At 49.1% G+C, this 11,405-nt stretch overlaps 1 long non-coding RNA gene across 1 annotated transcript; it reads right to left on the bottom strand.

The window, feature by feature from the left end:
* Positions 1–3,610: 3,610 nt before the first annotated feature.
* LOC131518161 (uncharacterized) lies at positions 3,611–9,098 on the bottom strand. The gene is made up of 2 exons (XR_009264954.1): positions 8,590–9,098; positions 3,611–3,878 (listed from the first exon to the last, which is right to left on the bottom strand). It is a non-coding gene; the product is annotated as an uncharacterized LOC131518161 (long non-coding RNA).
* Between the last annotated feature and the right edge of the window lie 2,307 nt (positions 9,099–11,405).

Here is an 11,405-nt window from a genome sequence, read left to right as displayed (position 1 = left end):
GATGGTGACAAGACAGGTACTTTTCATACCATCGCATCTATTTCCTCAGTGAAATAAGAAGTGAGGTGGTTAGTAACAGCGGGGAACAAAGAGGAGGTGTTGAGGGTTGGAGAAGAGAGAAGAAGATGTGAAACACTCATCTGGAAAGTGGGGCAGTGAATTTTGTAGAGAAACACAATAGGATCACTGGGCAAGCTGAGTGCCCACTTGAGGTTTGTGGTCAGAAATGTAAAGTGCGGCTAGTCAGCTCCGCTGAGAATTTTCCCCAGTGATGTTCAGCTACTCAGTGCAGGTGCAGAGTAGGTAGGGCTTTGGGGTTAAGCAAGGTCGAGGTGTGTCAGCAGAGTCCAACTGAAGGGAAAGGGTCAAAGAGGGAAGGGCTTGTGCAAGGGGGTGATTATTGTCATGGGCCACAGAATCAGCTGGAGAGGAAGTTCATGAGGAGATAAAGGGACTGAGGGACAGCGAAAGAGGGCGAGTTCAGTGGAATGGAGGTCCCAACGGGGACAAAGAGTAGAGTAGAGACAATTGAGGAAATGAACTGAAACACACGAGGGGGTGATCAGAGAGTGGGATTCAGCGGTGCCCAGTTCTAGGCTATGGCCACAGGAGTGGAATCTGGTGGAGAGAGGTAGTCACAGACCACACAGGAGTGGTGGGCGCTGGGTGGGTCATCTGTGTAGATGAACTTCCTGTCCACTATCTCTAAGATAGCTCCTTCACCTGCCTTTTCTCCTTTTGCAGTGTCTCTACCTCACATTATATTATGCACTACTGACTTATTTGTTAATTATCCTTGCTCTTGTGGTAATGGAGGACCTTGAGGGCTGTGACATTTTCTCTCTGATTTACTCCTGTACTTCAATTCTAAGAACAGTGCCTGTTGTACAACATGTGCTCAACAATATTTGTTGAATGAAGGAATGGATGTTAAGATCTTGAAAGATAATGAAGGAGTGGTGGTGGAGAGGAAGATTGTGAGCCAGGCACTAGAATATTCTGTGAATGAGTGGGAATGGCCTAGATTATGATAAACGCGTACAACTGGAAGGGATGGTGGCTGGTTTGATCTAATGGTGTGGCCTTCAAAGAAGATGGAGTTTGATTTTGTTTTTTAAATTTTTTAAACGTTTATTATTTTTTTATTTTAATTTTTTTATTAATTTTTTTCTAATGTTTGTTTATTTTTGAGACAGAGAGAGACAGACCATGAACGAGGGAGGGTCAGAGAGAGAGGGAGACACAGAATCTGAAGCAGGCTCCAGGCTCTGAGCTGTCAGCACAGAGCCCGACGCCGGGCTCGAACTCACAGACTGTGAGATCATGACCTGAGCCAAAGTCGGCCGCTTAACCGACTGAGCCACCCAGGCGCCCAACGTTTATTTATTATTGAGAGACAGTGAGAGATAGAGCATGAGCAGGGGAGGGGCAGAGAGAGGAGGAGACACAGAATCTGAAGCAGGCTCCAGGCTCCAAGCTGTCAGCACAGAGCCCGACGTGGGGCTCAAACCCACAAATCGCAAGACCATGACCTGAGCCGAAGTCTGATGCTTAACTGACTGAGCCACCCAGGTACTCCGGCAGATGGAGTTTTATTTATTCATTCATTTATTATTTTTTTTACTTGAAAGAGAGAGAGCATGCACATGTGAGGTAGGGAGGGGCAGAGGGAGAGAGAGAGAGAGAGAGAGAGAGAGAGAAAGAGAGAGAGAATCCCAAGCAGATTCTATGCTTAGCATAGAGCCCAACACAGGGCTCGATGCCACGACCTTGGGATCATGACCTGAGCTGAATCAAGAGTTGGACACTTAACCGACTGAGCCACCCAGGTGCCCCAAAGATGGAGTTTTAAGAGTGGGAGGAAGAAGGAGAAAAATCCTAAAAATAGCCATCAGGAGCAAGAAGGACAACTCCCCACCTCTAGGCACACTGGTATGAGGGATGTGGGAGAAGAAATAGACACAAAAAGAGGTGGCTGCCAGGAAGTTTTGTTTTGCAGATCAGGGAGGTTTCCATTAGAGCAAGAAGGTGAAAGAATTTTCAGAAAGAAGGTTGAGTATATGGGGAGATTTTTTTATGTTTATTTAAAAAAAGTTTTGTTAACATTTATTTATTTTTGAGAGACAGAGCATGAGTGGGGGAAGGGCAGAGAGAGAGGGAGACACAGAATCGGAAGCAGGCTCCAGGCTCTGAACTGTCAGCACAGAGCCCAATGCAGGGCTTGAACCCACGAACCTTGAGATTATGACCTGAGCTGAAGTCGGATGCTTAACTGACTGAGCCACTCAGTCGCCCCTATGAGGAAATTTTGCTGATAGCAAGCTATGGGTTCTAGGAAGCAGGTATTGGGGGGGATAGGATCAGATCAGGGGATTACAGAGTTATATGGGAGTGAAAGTCTGGAGGATGAGGGTCACCAAGATTTTAAGGCTTCTGGTGGTGACCAGGAACACAAGAACTGCAAGGCAGGAGGGGATTATCCTGATGGTCTTTCAAGGGAAGGTGGGGAGAACAGGTCTCATCCTAGTCTCCTCCTCCAGGCTGGGCCCTTGGGTGGTAGTGAGGCAGCCACGTTGGTTCAGGGAAGAAGTCCTGCCAGATACCAACTGTTCAGAATGGGAGGTGAGTGGGCACTGGGTACTGGAAGGAAAGCTAAATGGGCACTCGAGAGGCTAAATTATTGTAACTGTGGGCAAAATGGACATCATTTTCCTTATCTATGAGATGGAAAGGGAAGAAGGTCCATCCCACCTGTGAAAATCTTGGTCTTTCTCTCCTTCTCTCCCTGACCTCCTGTCTCAGCCTCCCCCTGGGAGGAGTCTCAGCCTCCCACTTAGCCAAGGCTTAATTCTTCCTGGGCCCCTCACTTTATATTCACCACACTCCTGCTGTCAGGATAGCTGAGATGCAGAGCCAAGGCCTGCCCTCCTCCTCCTCCTCCTCCTCCTCCTCCTCCTCCTCTCCTCCTCCCTGGCTCCAAAATGCTCATTGCACTGTCCCATGCCACTCTAATCCCAAGCAACCAAGGGGGTTAGGCATGGGCCTCCCTTGGGCATTGAAGTGAACCTCAGGCATGAGTAAGGAGAGTAAACTTCCCACAGGCAGTGGGGAAGACTCTAGCAGGACAAGTGACAAAGCCACAGACTGACATGGAGAGCCTCCCCAGGCCCTCTAAAAGGGAACGAAGCCAGCAGCCATGGCTCAGGGATGAGCTGTTCACAATCTAGCAGCTCTGTGAGCCTGAGGCCCAGCCCAGGGAACCAGCCAGCACAATGTCCTCGCCAGGGGCTTGATTTGAAGCCTGGACTAGGATGTGGGGGAGTCAGAGTCTCATCTAGTTTTCACAAACTAGATGTGTGTGTGATCCTCCCTTATCCACTGGGAAGGGTAATAATCACCACCTTGCTTACCTCATTTGTTGGAAACATGAGGTGCTAAATGCCAACATTCACTGAGCACTCACCTTGAGTCAGACATTAAGTATTCCCCACAATAACCCTCTAAATTAGTCCCTACTATGGTCCCCCTTTAGAGAAAAGGCAATAGAGGCACAGAACATCTAGGTAACTTGCCTCAAGTCCCACAGCCAGTAAGTGACAGAGCCAGGATCTTAACTTCCAAACCATACGCTAGAGATTTATTGTCCTTTAAGGTCCCTCCACAACCTGTGAAGTAGGGACTACTGTCCATTTTGCAAATATGGAAAAATGGGCTCAGAGGGGTTGAGTTCTTTGCCCAGGGTCACTGGGCTGACAGGCAGCAGAATCAGGAATGGAATCCAGGCCCAACTCCAGAGCCGATTCTCTTCTCACTGGACCATATCAACCCCAGCATCATCGCCAGGACAAGTCTTGAGGCCGCCCTATATGAGGCCCCAACTGTAAAAACAAGAGAAGAAATTGTAGTCTACCTCCAGGAAGGTTTTGCAGGTTTGGGGAGGCAGCTGGCCAGATGCTTGCAGGAAGCGTTTTGCTGAGATACATCTCCATCACTCCAGAACTCAGGCAGCAGTATTCCCCCTCCTGAAACTCACCCAGAAGAGGTGGATTTTCGGGGCACATGGGTGGTTCAGATCATGATCTTGTGGTTTGTGAGTTTCAGCTCCACATCAGGCTCTGTGCTGACAGCTCAGAGCCTGCAGCCTCTTTCAGATTCTGTGTCTCTCTCTCTGCCCCTCCCCTGATCACATTCTGTCTCTCTCTCTCTCTCAAAAGTAAATAAACATTAAAAATTTAAAAAAAAAAAAAAAAAAAAGAAGAAGAAGAAGAAGACAAAGAGGTGGATTTTTGGATGCCTGGAGGAGTGAGACCTGCCCGTGTCTCTGTCTTCTGTGAGAATTAAGCTGGGTAAGTGGTTATTCACACTCCAGCCTGTTCAGAGAATCTCTGGAGACTTCTAGTGAGGCTTAGCCTCACCATTTCTCAGGTTGGATAGCTGAGGCATGGAAGGGTGGACTCCTTCCATGAATCTCGTGTCTTTTATGTGTGACATGAGGCAGGAGGTGAGGACAAAGATGTGTCAGGCACAGTTAGGACAAGTCGCAGGTTAGGAGAGGCGATGTATTGAGGCCAGAGCCTTCTGTTGCCTAACAAATGTGTGCTGCCGACGGTGAGGCTACCGTGGCAAGTCATGTGGTTCAGGGACTTAAAACCACCACACTGAAAGTCTAGGGGCTCCGGCTTCATCTGGTGGCCACACAACCAGACTCTGCCCCCCTGTGCCCACCTGTCACACAAATGCGGTATGTGCTCAGTAAATGCTAATTAGTCCCCATAAAGGGCTCAAGAAAGGCTTTGGAGAGCCTGGAGGTGGTGTTTTACCTGGGACCTTAAAGGGAATTTCCTTGGTGTAGAGATAGGGGAGAGGCTGAGAAAACAGCATGAGCAAGGATGCCTGGTATATTGGTGGGATTGGAGATTAGACCATAACTCGGAGTTCCCAAGTCTTTTACCTCTGGGGACCTGGTAACCACATGGTAATTTCCATCTCCCTGTTCTCGAGACTCTGACCTCTCTCAGGCCCAGGACCACATTTTGCTCCACAGGTCTCATTCCTGGCATGGCGCTGCACCAGCCCAGAATGAGCAGCTTTTACAAATGGCCACGAAGGCACTGGAGAGACTGACAGGGGCCCCACCTGATGAGCTGGTGCACGCCGTCCGTTGTAGTGACCAGGCTCAGTGCTTTAAGGCTGTCTGCAATGCTGGAAATGTTCTCTATGCTGGCCAATGTTGTAGCACTTAGCTGGCTACAGCTGTCAAGAACTTGAAATTTGACTAGTGAGATGGAGGTTTGAATTTTATCTTTTATTTTATTTTAATTCATTTAAAGAGCAATGTGTGGCTAGTAGTTACTGTTTGGGGCAGTGTGGGTGCACATTCCTGCCAGGCCACGGACTGTCAGCTCCATAAGACATTAACTGTGTCTGATTTTGCTTACAGGCTTCTCCCCAGCACCTACACGGGGCCTAGAACATGATTGGCAGGCACTCCATTAATTAAAAGTTGCCAGCGGGGCGCCTGGGTGGCGCAGTCGGTTAAGCGTCCGACTTCAGCCAGGTCACGATCTCGCGGTCCGTGAGTTCGAGCCCTGCGTCAGGCTCTGGGCTGATGGCTCGGAGCCTGGAGCCTGTTTCCGATTCTGTGTCTCCCTCTCTCTCTGCCCCTTCCCCGTTCATGCTCTGTCTCTCTCTGTCCAAAAATAAATAAAAAACGTTGAAAAAAAAAATTAAAAAAAAAAAAAAGTTGCCAGATAGACAAGTGAGTGAATTCCATTTCCCTCACTACTCTATAATCTCTTTAAGGGCAGAGACTGTGTCTTTTGTGTGTGTGGAAAAAAACCACATAATGTAAAATTTTCCATCTTTACCATTCTTAAGTGTATAGTTCAGGAGAATTCACTATGTCTGAGCTATGGTGCAACAAGACATTGTATCCTTGTGTATTCTCAGAACCGAGCACAGTGCCTGGCACATAATCTTGGTAAATACTGGCTGGAGGATATTGGAGCTTCATGCTTTGGAGAGAGCCAGAGCAAAGGTTCCAGTGCTGTCTCCTACCCTTCCCCCACACGTTCCCCTGGGGCTTTGAGAGCAAACCTGAGTGAAAGCTCTTAAGCACCGGGTTACAAAGAAGGTTCCTGAGACAATCCATGGGGAGTAGGGAATAAAATAAACTTCATGTTTGCAAAAATCTCAAATAAAGCAACAATATATGGGTTGACGGTAGTACATGTGTATGATTTATAAATATACAAATATTGTGGGGTGATGCCTCTCAATATGTTGCCATTTGGTTGGAAACTACCTCTCTAGGATCCTGAGATAGATGAATGTTTCTAACTCAGATGAACAAGGTCTCTCCCAGCCTCCAGCTGCTTTCCTCCCTTTAGTTCAGGGGACTTTCCATAAATGGCAATGATAAATAGCAGGTTGCAGGAATGAACCTGAGAAAGGTCGGACTAAAGGGCAATTAGCTCTTCGAAGGACAGTCTGAGGGCCATGAAAAACTGGAGCAGTGACCACAGGGATCTGTGTATTTAAATCCTATTGGGTTTTGAGCTCACTCCTAGAAGAGGAATCAAAGTGTAAGTTCTGGTCCTCAAGTCAACTTTCAGTCTTAGTCATAAAGTTGGGGTGTTGTATCCCAGGAGTTGTGACTCAAGACAGCTTGAAGAGAATCCCTTTTCTGATTCTCCATTTTTCTATGCTTTTTCCTAAAAGTGATCTTCCTAAAAAGGCACCTAACACCAGACATCCTCTTTCACACCGAGAGGAAACAGGGCTTTACCAGAGGAAGCTGCACCTCTCACTCATGTGACCCCCCTGGGAACATGGCATCGTGGAGCAGGTATGAGAACTTGAAGGACTCCAAGGATGGGGTAACAAGTCTTTTTGCAAGTCAAGTGGCTTCCAATTCTTTGCTTTCAAGGAAAGGGAAGGAGATGCTAGTCAAGTTGTCAGCAGATCATTAAAATGTGATCATTAAATGTGATAGTAAGATGAGGCATACAATTTGGAAGTTCAAAGAATTAAATGACACCCTGTAACAAAACTCATTGGTTTCTATTACGAATTTGTTTATGTGAACAATGTTTCTCAGTGTTTAAATCTATCACTGGAATGAAACAGATGCTGAACCTTCAGTCCAGCAATAAGGAATCGTCGTCCACATATACACACATTAACTAGGAAGAAAACCTACCCCTGCCATCTCATTAAGAGAGGTATTTCCAATAAAAATTTAATTTCTATGTTTCAGGTGCCTGGGTGGCTCAATCAGTTGAGCATCTGACTCTCACTTCGGCTCAGGTCACGATCCCAGAGTCGTGGGATTGAGCCTTGCTTGGCCTGGAGCCTGCTTAAGATTCTCTGCCCCTCTTCCCCACTCACACATGCTCTCTCTCTCCCTCTCTAAAAAATAAAATAAAATAAAATAAAAATATCAATATTCATTTGTCTTTAAATTTTCATAATGACTGTCACATAGGGTATACAGTCAAATAAAGGCACATAGAAAGTGAAAAAAACCAATGCTTATAAAATACTAGAAATCATATCCTTTGGAACTATTTAAACTTGTGATGAAAAAGTTCAGATGACAACTTAATACAAGAGGGTATATAATGTTAAAACTTCTTTGAGAGGATTGGAAGGCCACTGTCTGGGAGTTAAGGATCCATCCAGTTGTCTACAGCATCTGTCCCTCTCTGCCTTTACAGGGAATCTTTGATGTGGCTTGAAAAAAAAAAAAAAAAACAACACCAAAAAACCACCCTCCTCAGTGTGACCTGCCCTGGGGCTCTGGATGCCGCCGTCCTGTCCACCAGGCCCACTGGGCTCCATGGCTGGCCCCTCCCCGGCCAGCGGCCTCCAGCCCCACTCCCCCCCTGCCCTCCCCTTCTCCCAACCCCAGCCGTCCAGCCCTGGGAGTAAATAAACCACGTAAATAAACCACCGGGCAGGGACCCAGACAATGGGCCTTGGCGAGGAGTTAATGGGTTGGGCCTCTCGCGTTAGCCGAGTGTGACCGGAGCTGGCAGGGGGCCTGGCCTGGCGCCAGCATCGATTACGACTAGACGGAGCCAGGGCAGACTTGGCACAGGCGGGCCCCACAGCTGGCAGATTCAGTCACCCTGGCCATGAGGGCATGAGGCCTGCCCCTGGGGCCGCTGCCACCCGCTGGCCCCACTCCTGCTGGCTGCCGGCACCGCTGGTGGGGAAGGGCTGCCCCTTGGGACCCCAGACCCTCAGCCCTGACCTTTGGTCCTCCCCAGGGGACTGTCCCTGATAGGGCCTCTTCCTGTTCCAGGTTGCTATGTGGCCTCACAGACTGGGGGGGGAGGGGAGGAGGGGAGGGTGACAGTGGGGGTGGGGGGTGAGTGGCAAGGAATGAGGGGCATAGCTAAGCTCTGTTGGTGTCTGTCAGCAGGAAGAGCAGGTGAGGCAGGCCTCATTTCTGGCCTTCAGATTGAGTCCCCAGTGGGCCTTTCTTTTCCTGTCCCTCAGGAACTCCTCAGGGCCACTGGCTCCGCTCCATTTCAGCAACCCCACCCTGAAGAGGGAGTGGGAGGGAGTGTCAGGGGAACCAACCTGAGAGCTCTCCCAAGTCCCTCTGCTATGAAGCTGTTCATGTTGCAGTTCGAAGCAGGGCTTGGCTGGGGAGAAAGGAAATTCTTTGCTTTTTAAAGTTTACTTCAAGCTTCCAGAATCTCCTTGGACACTCCCCCCTGGGCGATGAAGTATAGTATCTTCACAGAACAGCGCACGTGTCTTCTCAAGTTGACCCCTCATCCTATTCTGAGAAGATCCAAGGTCTCACAGTCTTGCTGAGCAAAGTTTTTGCTGATTTGGCCTGACAGCAGGGGAGACAGCTCGTTCCGCTGGGCAGAGTCTCCAAATATTAGGGGATGGTCAGTACGTCACTCCTCTGAGAAGTCCCAGTGAGAAGAGAAAACACGCGGCCACATGCCCAGGGTGACAGCCCCTGCTCCCTGAGGCCATGGCTGGAGAGCTGCAGGTGGAGGGGGGCATCCCAGATGAGCAGGCAGGTACGACCCCCGCCCCCCAACCCGGCCTCCTTACCCAGGGAGGGAAGGTGAAACAGACCCCTGAGAGCAGAAGACAAGCAGCTTTCTGTCATGCCACCTCTAGTCCTGTTTCCCCGGCTCCCTCCTCAAGTTCCAGGCCCAGATCTTTCCCTTTTCTGTGAGCTCTGTTCTCGGAGGGAGTTTGCTATATGGAAGGACTGAGCACCTGAGGGTGGGGAGAATACGTGGCCCACCAAGTGACACCAGCTCCAACCACACTGGGGAGTCGTGGCCTCCGAACTGTGGCAGACGACACAGTGACAGGTCACAGACAAAACAGGTCTGGACTAGGGAGGAGAAACGTTGGGATGTTTTGGACAAAAGGAGGAAGGGGGGTGAGGAATGACTTTTCTATTAAAGAAATATGGCTATTTGATGGAGAAATCGAAATACGTACAATTCTCTTTTCCTCCGCTACACTTACTTTTTTAGTGTCCTTTGAGGACCTACAAAAATCACTTAGGTCGTTTAGGAACATAAAATGTGCTATGCATAACTTGGCTCGTAAAATTGTCACCTTTGTTATATGGTTTTAGAGATGTGAAGGCCTGTTAAACAGTTAAAAACGTGTTGTTAATGGAGAGTCTTTATTTTTTCTCATATTTTTTAAAACCAAAAGACTCCTCTGGGAGTTTGATCCCCCCCCCCCCCCGCCCCACACCCCCTCCCTCACTACTGGCCTTCACTTCTACAGCCTGGACTCATCCTTGTGACGTCTGTTTACACAGGAGCTTACAGCCCTTCCACCCTGGGTACCTCACACCCCGGGCTGGCCTCGTGGGGATGTGACCTGAGCCAGCCGCACATGACCCTGCACTCAGCTTAATATCTGCTGTTGCCATCTTTAAATTTGTCATAATTTTGGGTGTCTGGGTGGCTCAGTCGACTGAGTGTCTGACTTCGGCTTAGGTCATGATCTCTCGATTCGTGAGTTCAAGCCCCACATCGGGCTGTCTGCTGTCAGTGCAGAGCCTGCTTCAGATCCTCTGTCCCTCTCTCTCTGCCTCTCCCCTGTTCGTGCTCTCTCAAAAATAAATGAAACAGCTTTATTTTATTTATTTATTTTTAATTTTTTTTTTTAACGTTTATTTCTTTTTGAGACAGAGAGAGACAGAGCATGAACGGGGGAGGGTCAGAGAGCAAGAGGGAGACACAGAATCTGAAACAGGCTCCAGGCTCTGAGCTGTCAGCACAGAGCCCGACGCGGGGCTTGAACTTGCGAACCGTGAGATCGTGACCTGAGCCGAAGTCGGCCGCTTAACCGACTGAGCCACCCAGGCGCCCCTGAAACAGTTTTAAAAACAATAAATTCATCATAATTTTTGAACAAGGATACACCATTTTCATTTTGCGCTGTGCCCCACAAGTGACTTAGAGGGTTCCACCCACACCCCACCAATCCCCCTGCTTGAGGCCAATGCTGACCGTCCCGGTCCTGGTCCCTCTAGGCCATTACTGGGACTCACTGGCACAGTCTCTCCAGGATCCAGGATGGCCCTTGTCCTTGCTTAACTCCCTCTCCTCTCTGCAGGCCCCTGCGTTCCTCATCTGGTCCTTGCCTGATCCTCCCCCATTCCCAGGGGAGCTGGTCAGCATCGACTTCTTACGCCCTCTTTTGCTCTGGCTCTGGTGACCCATCGGGAACACTACAACAACACGGAGCCCGTTTCCAGTGTGGGGTCTGTCTACGCAGCCAGGTTTGTGCCTCACTACAGCTGGTGTTCCCCTCCAGAAGCTATACCTCACGCAGAGCGGGGAACCTTCAAAGCAGCCATGCCTTCCTGGTTGCTCCCTTGCATCCTGATCCAGTCTGATGGTGTTTTTGCAATTTTCCTGTCAGCTTGGTGGGAGAAGTTCAAAGAGACTCTGTCTTCCTTTCTGGCTTCCTTTCCAGACAGAGAAGCTTTCTCTCGGCTGCTCCCCTGCTCCACCTCTCTCGAGGAAATTGATGTCTTTCCTCATCCCTCCCCCCCCCCCCCCACCAAGAAAAGTCTGTTCGTGAGGATTATCCTAAGAGCAGGTGGGGGGAACATCTGAAGTACAAGGCAGGTCAGAAGTCAGCCAACCCTGGCTGTGGGATCTCTTTGCCAACACCCTGGGTGAAGTTAGACTCTCAGCGGCTTTTCGGAAGGAGAAGCTCAGAAAGAGAGGGACTAGAGGAACATTAATACCTCTCATTAGAACACGTGCAGTCACCAATTCTGAAAGAAGGTGATGGATTGTTCACAACTTGCTTCTGGGCAACACTTCCTAGGGGCCGGTGACAAAGCGGAATTTGCTGCACCTGCTACCTTCCTGTGGATGAAGCTTAGCGGCTGA

This window comes from Neofelis nebulosa, chromosome 7 (genome assembly GCF_028018385.1).
Source record: "Neofelis nebulosa isolate mNeoNeb1 chromosome 7, mNeoNeb1.pri, whole genome shotgun sequence".
In the NCBI taxonomy this organism is placed as follows: Eukaryota; Metazoa; Chordata; class Mammalia; order Carnivora; family Felidae; genus Neofelis; species Neofelis nebulosa.
The sequence above is the reverse complement of the archived record's forward strand: the minus strand, read 5'-3'. Positions and strand labels throughout refer to the sequence as shown.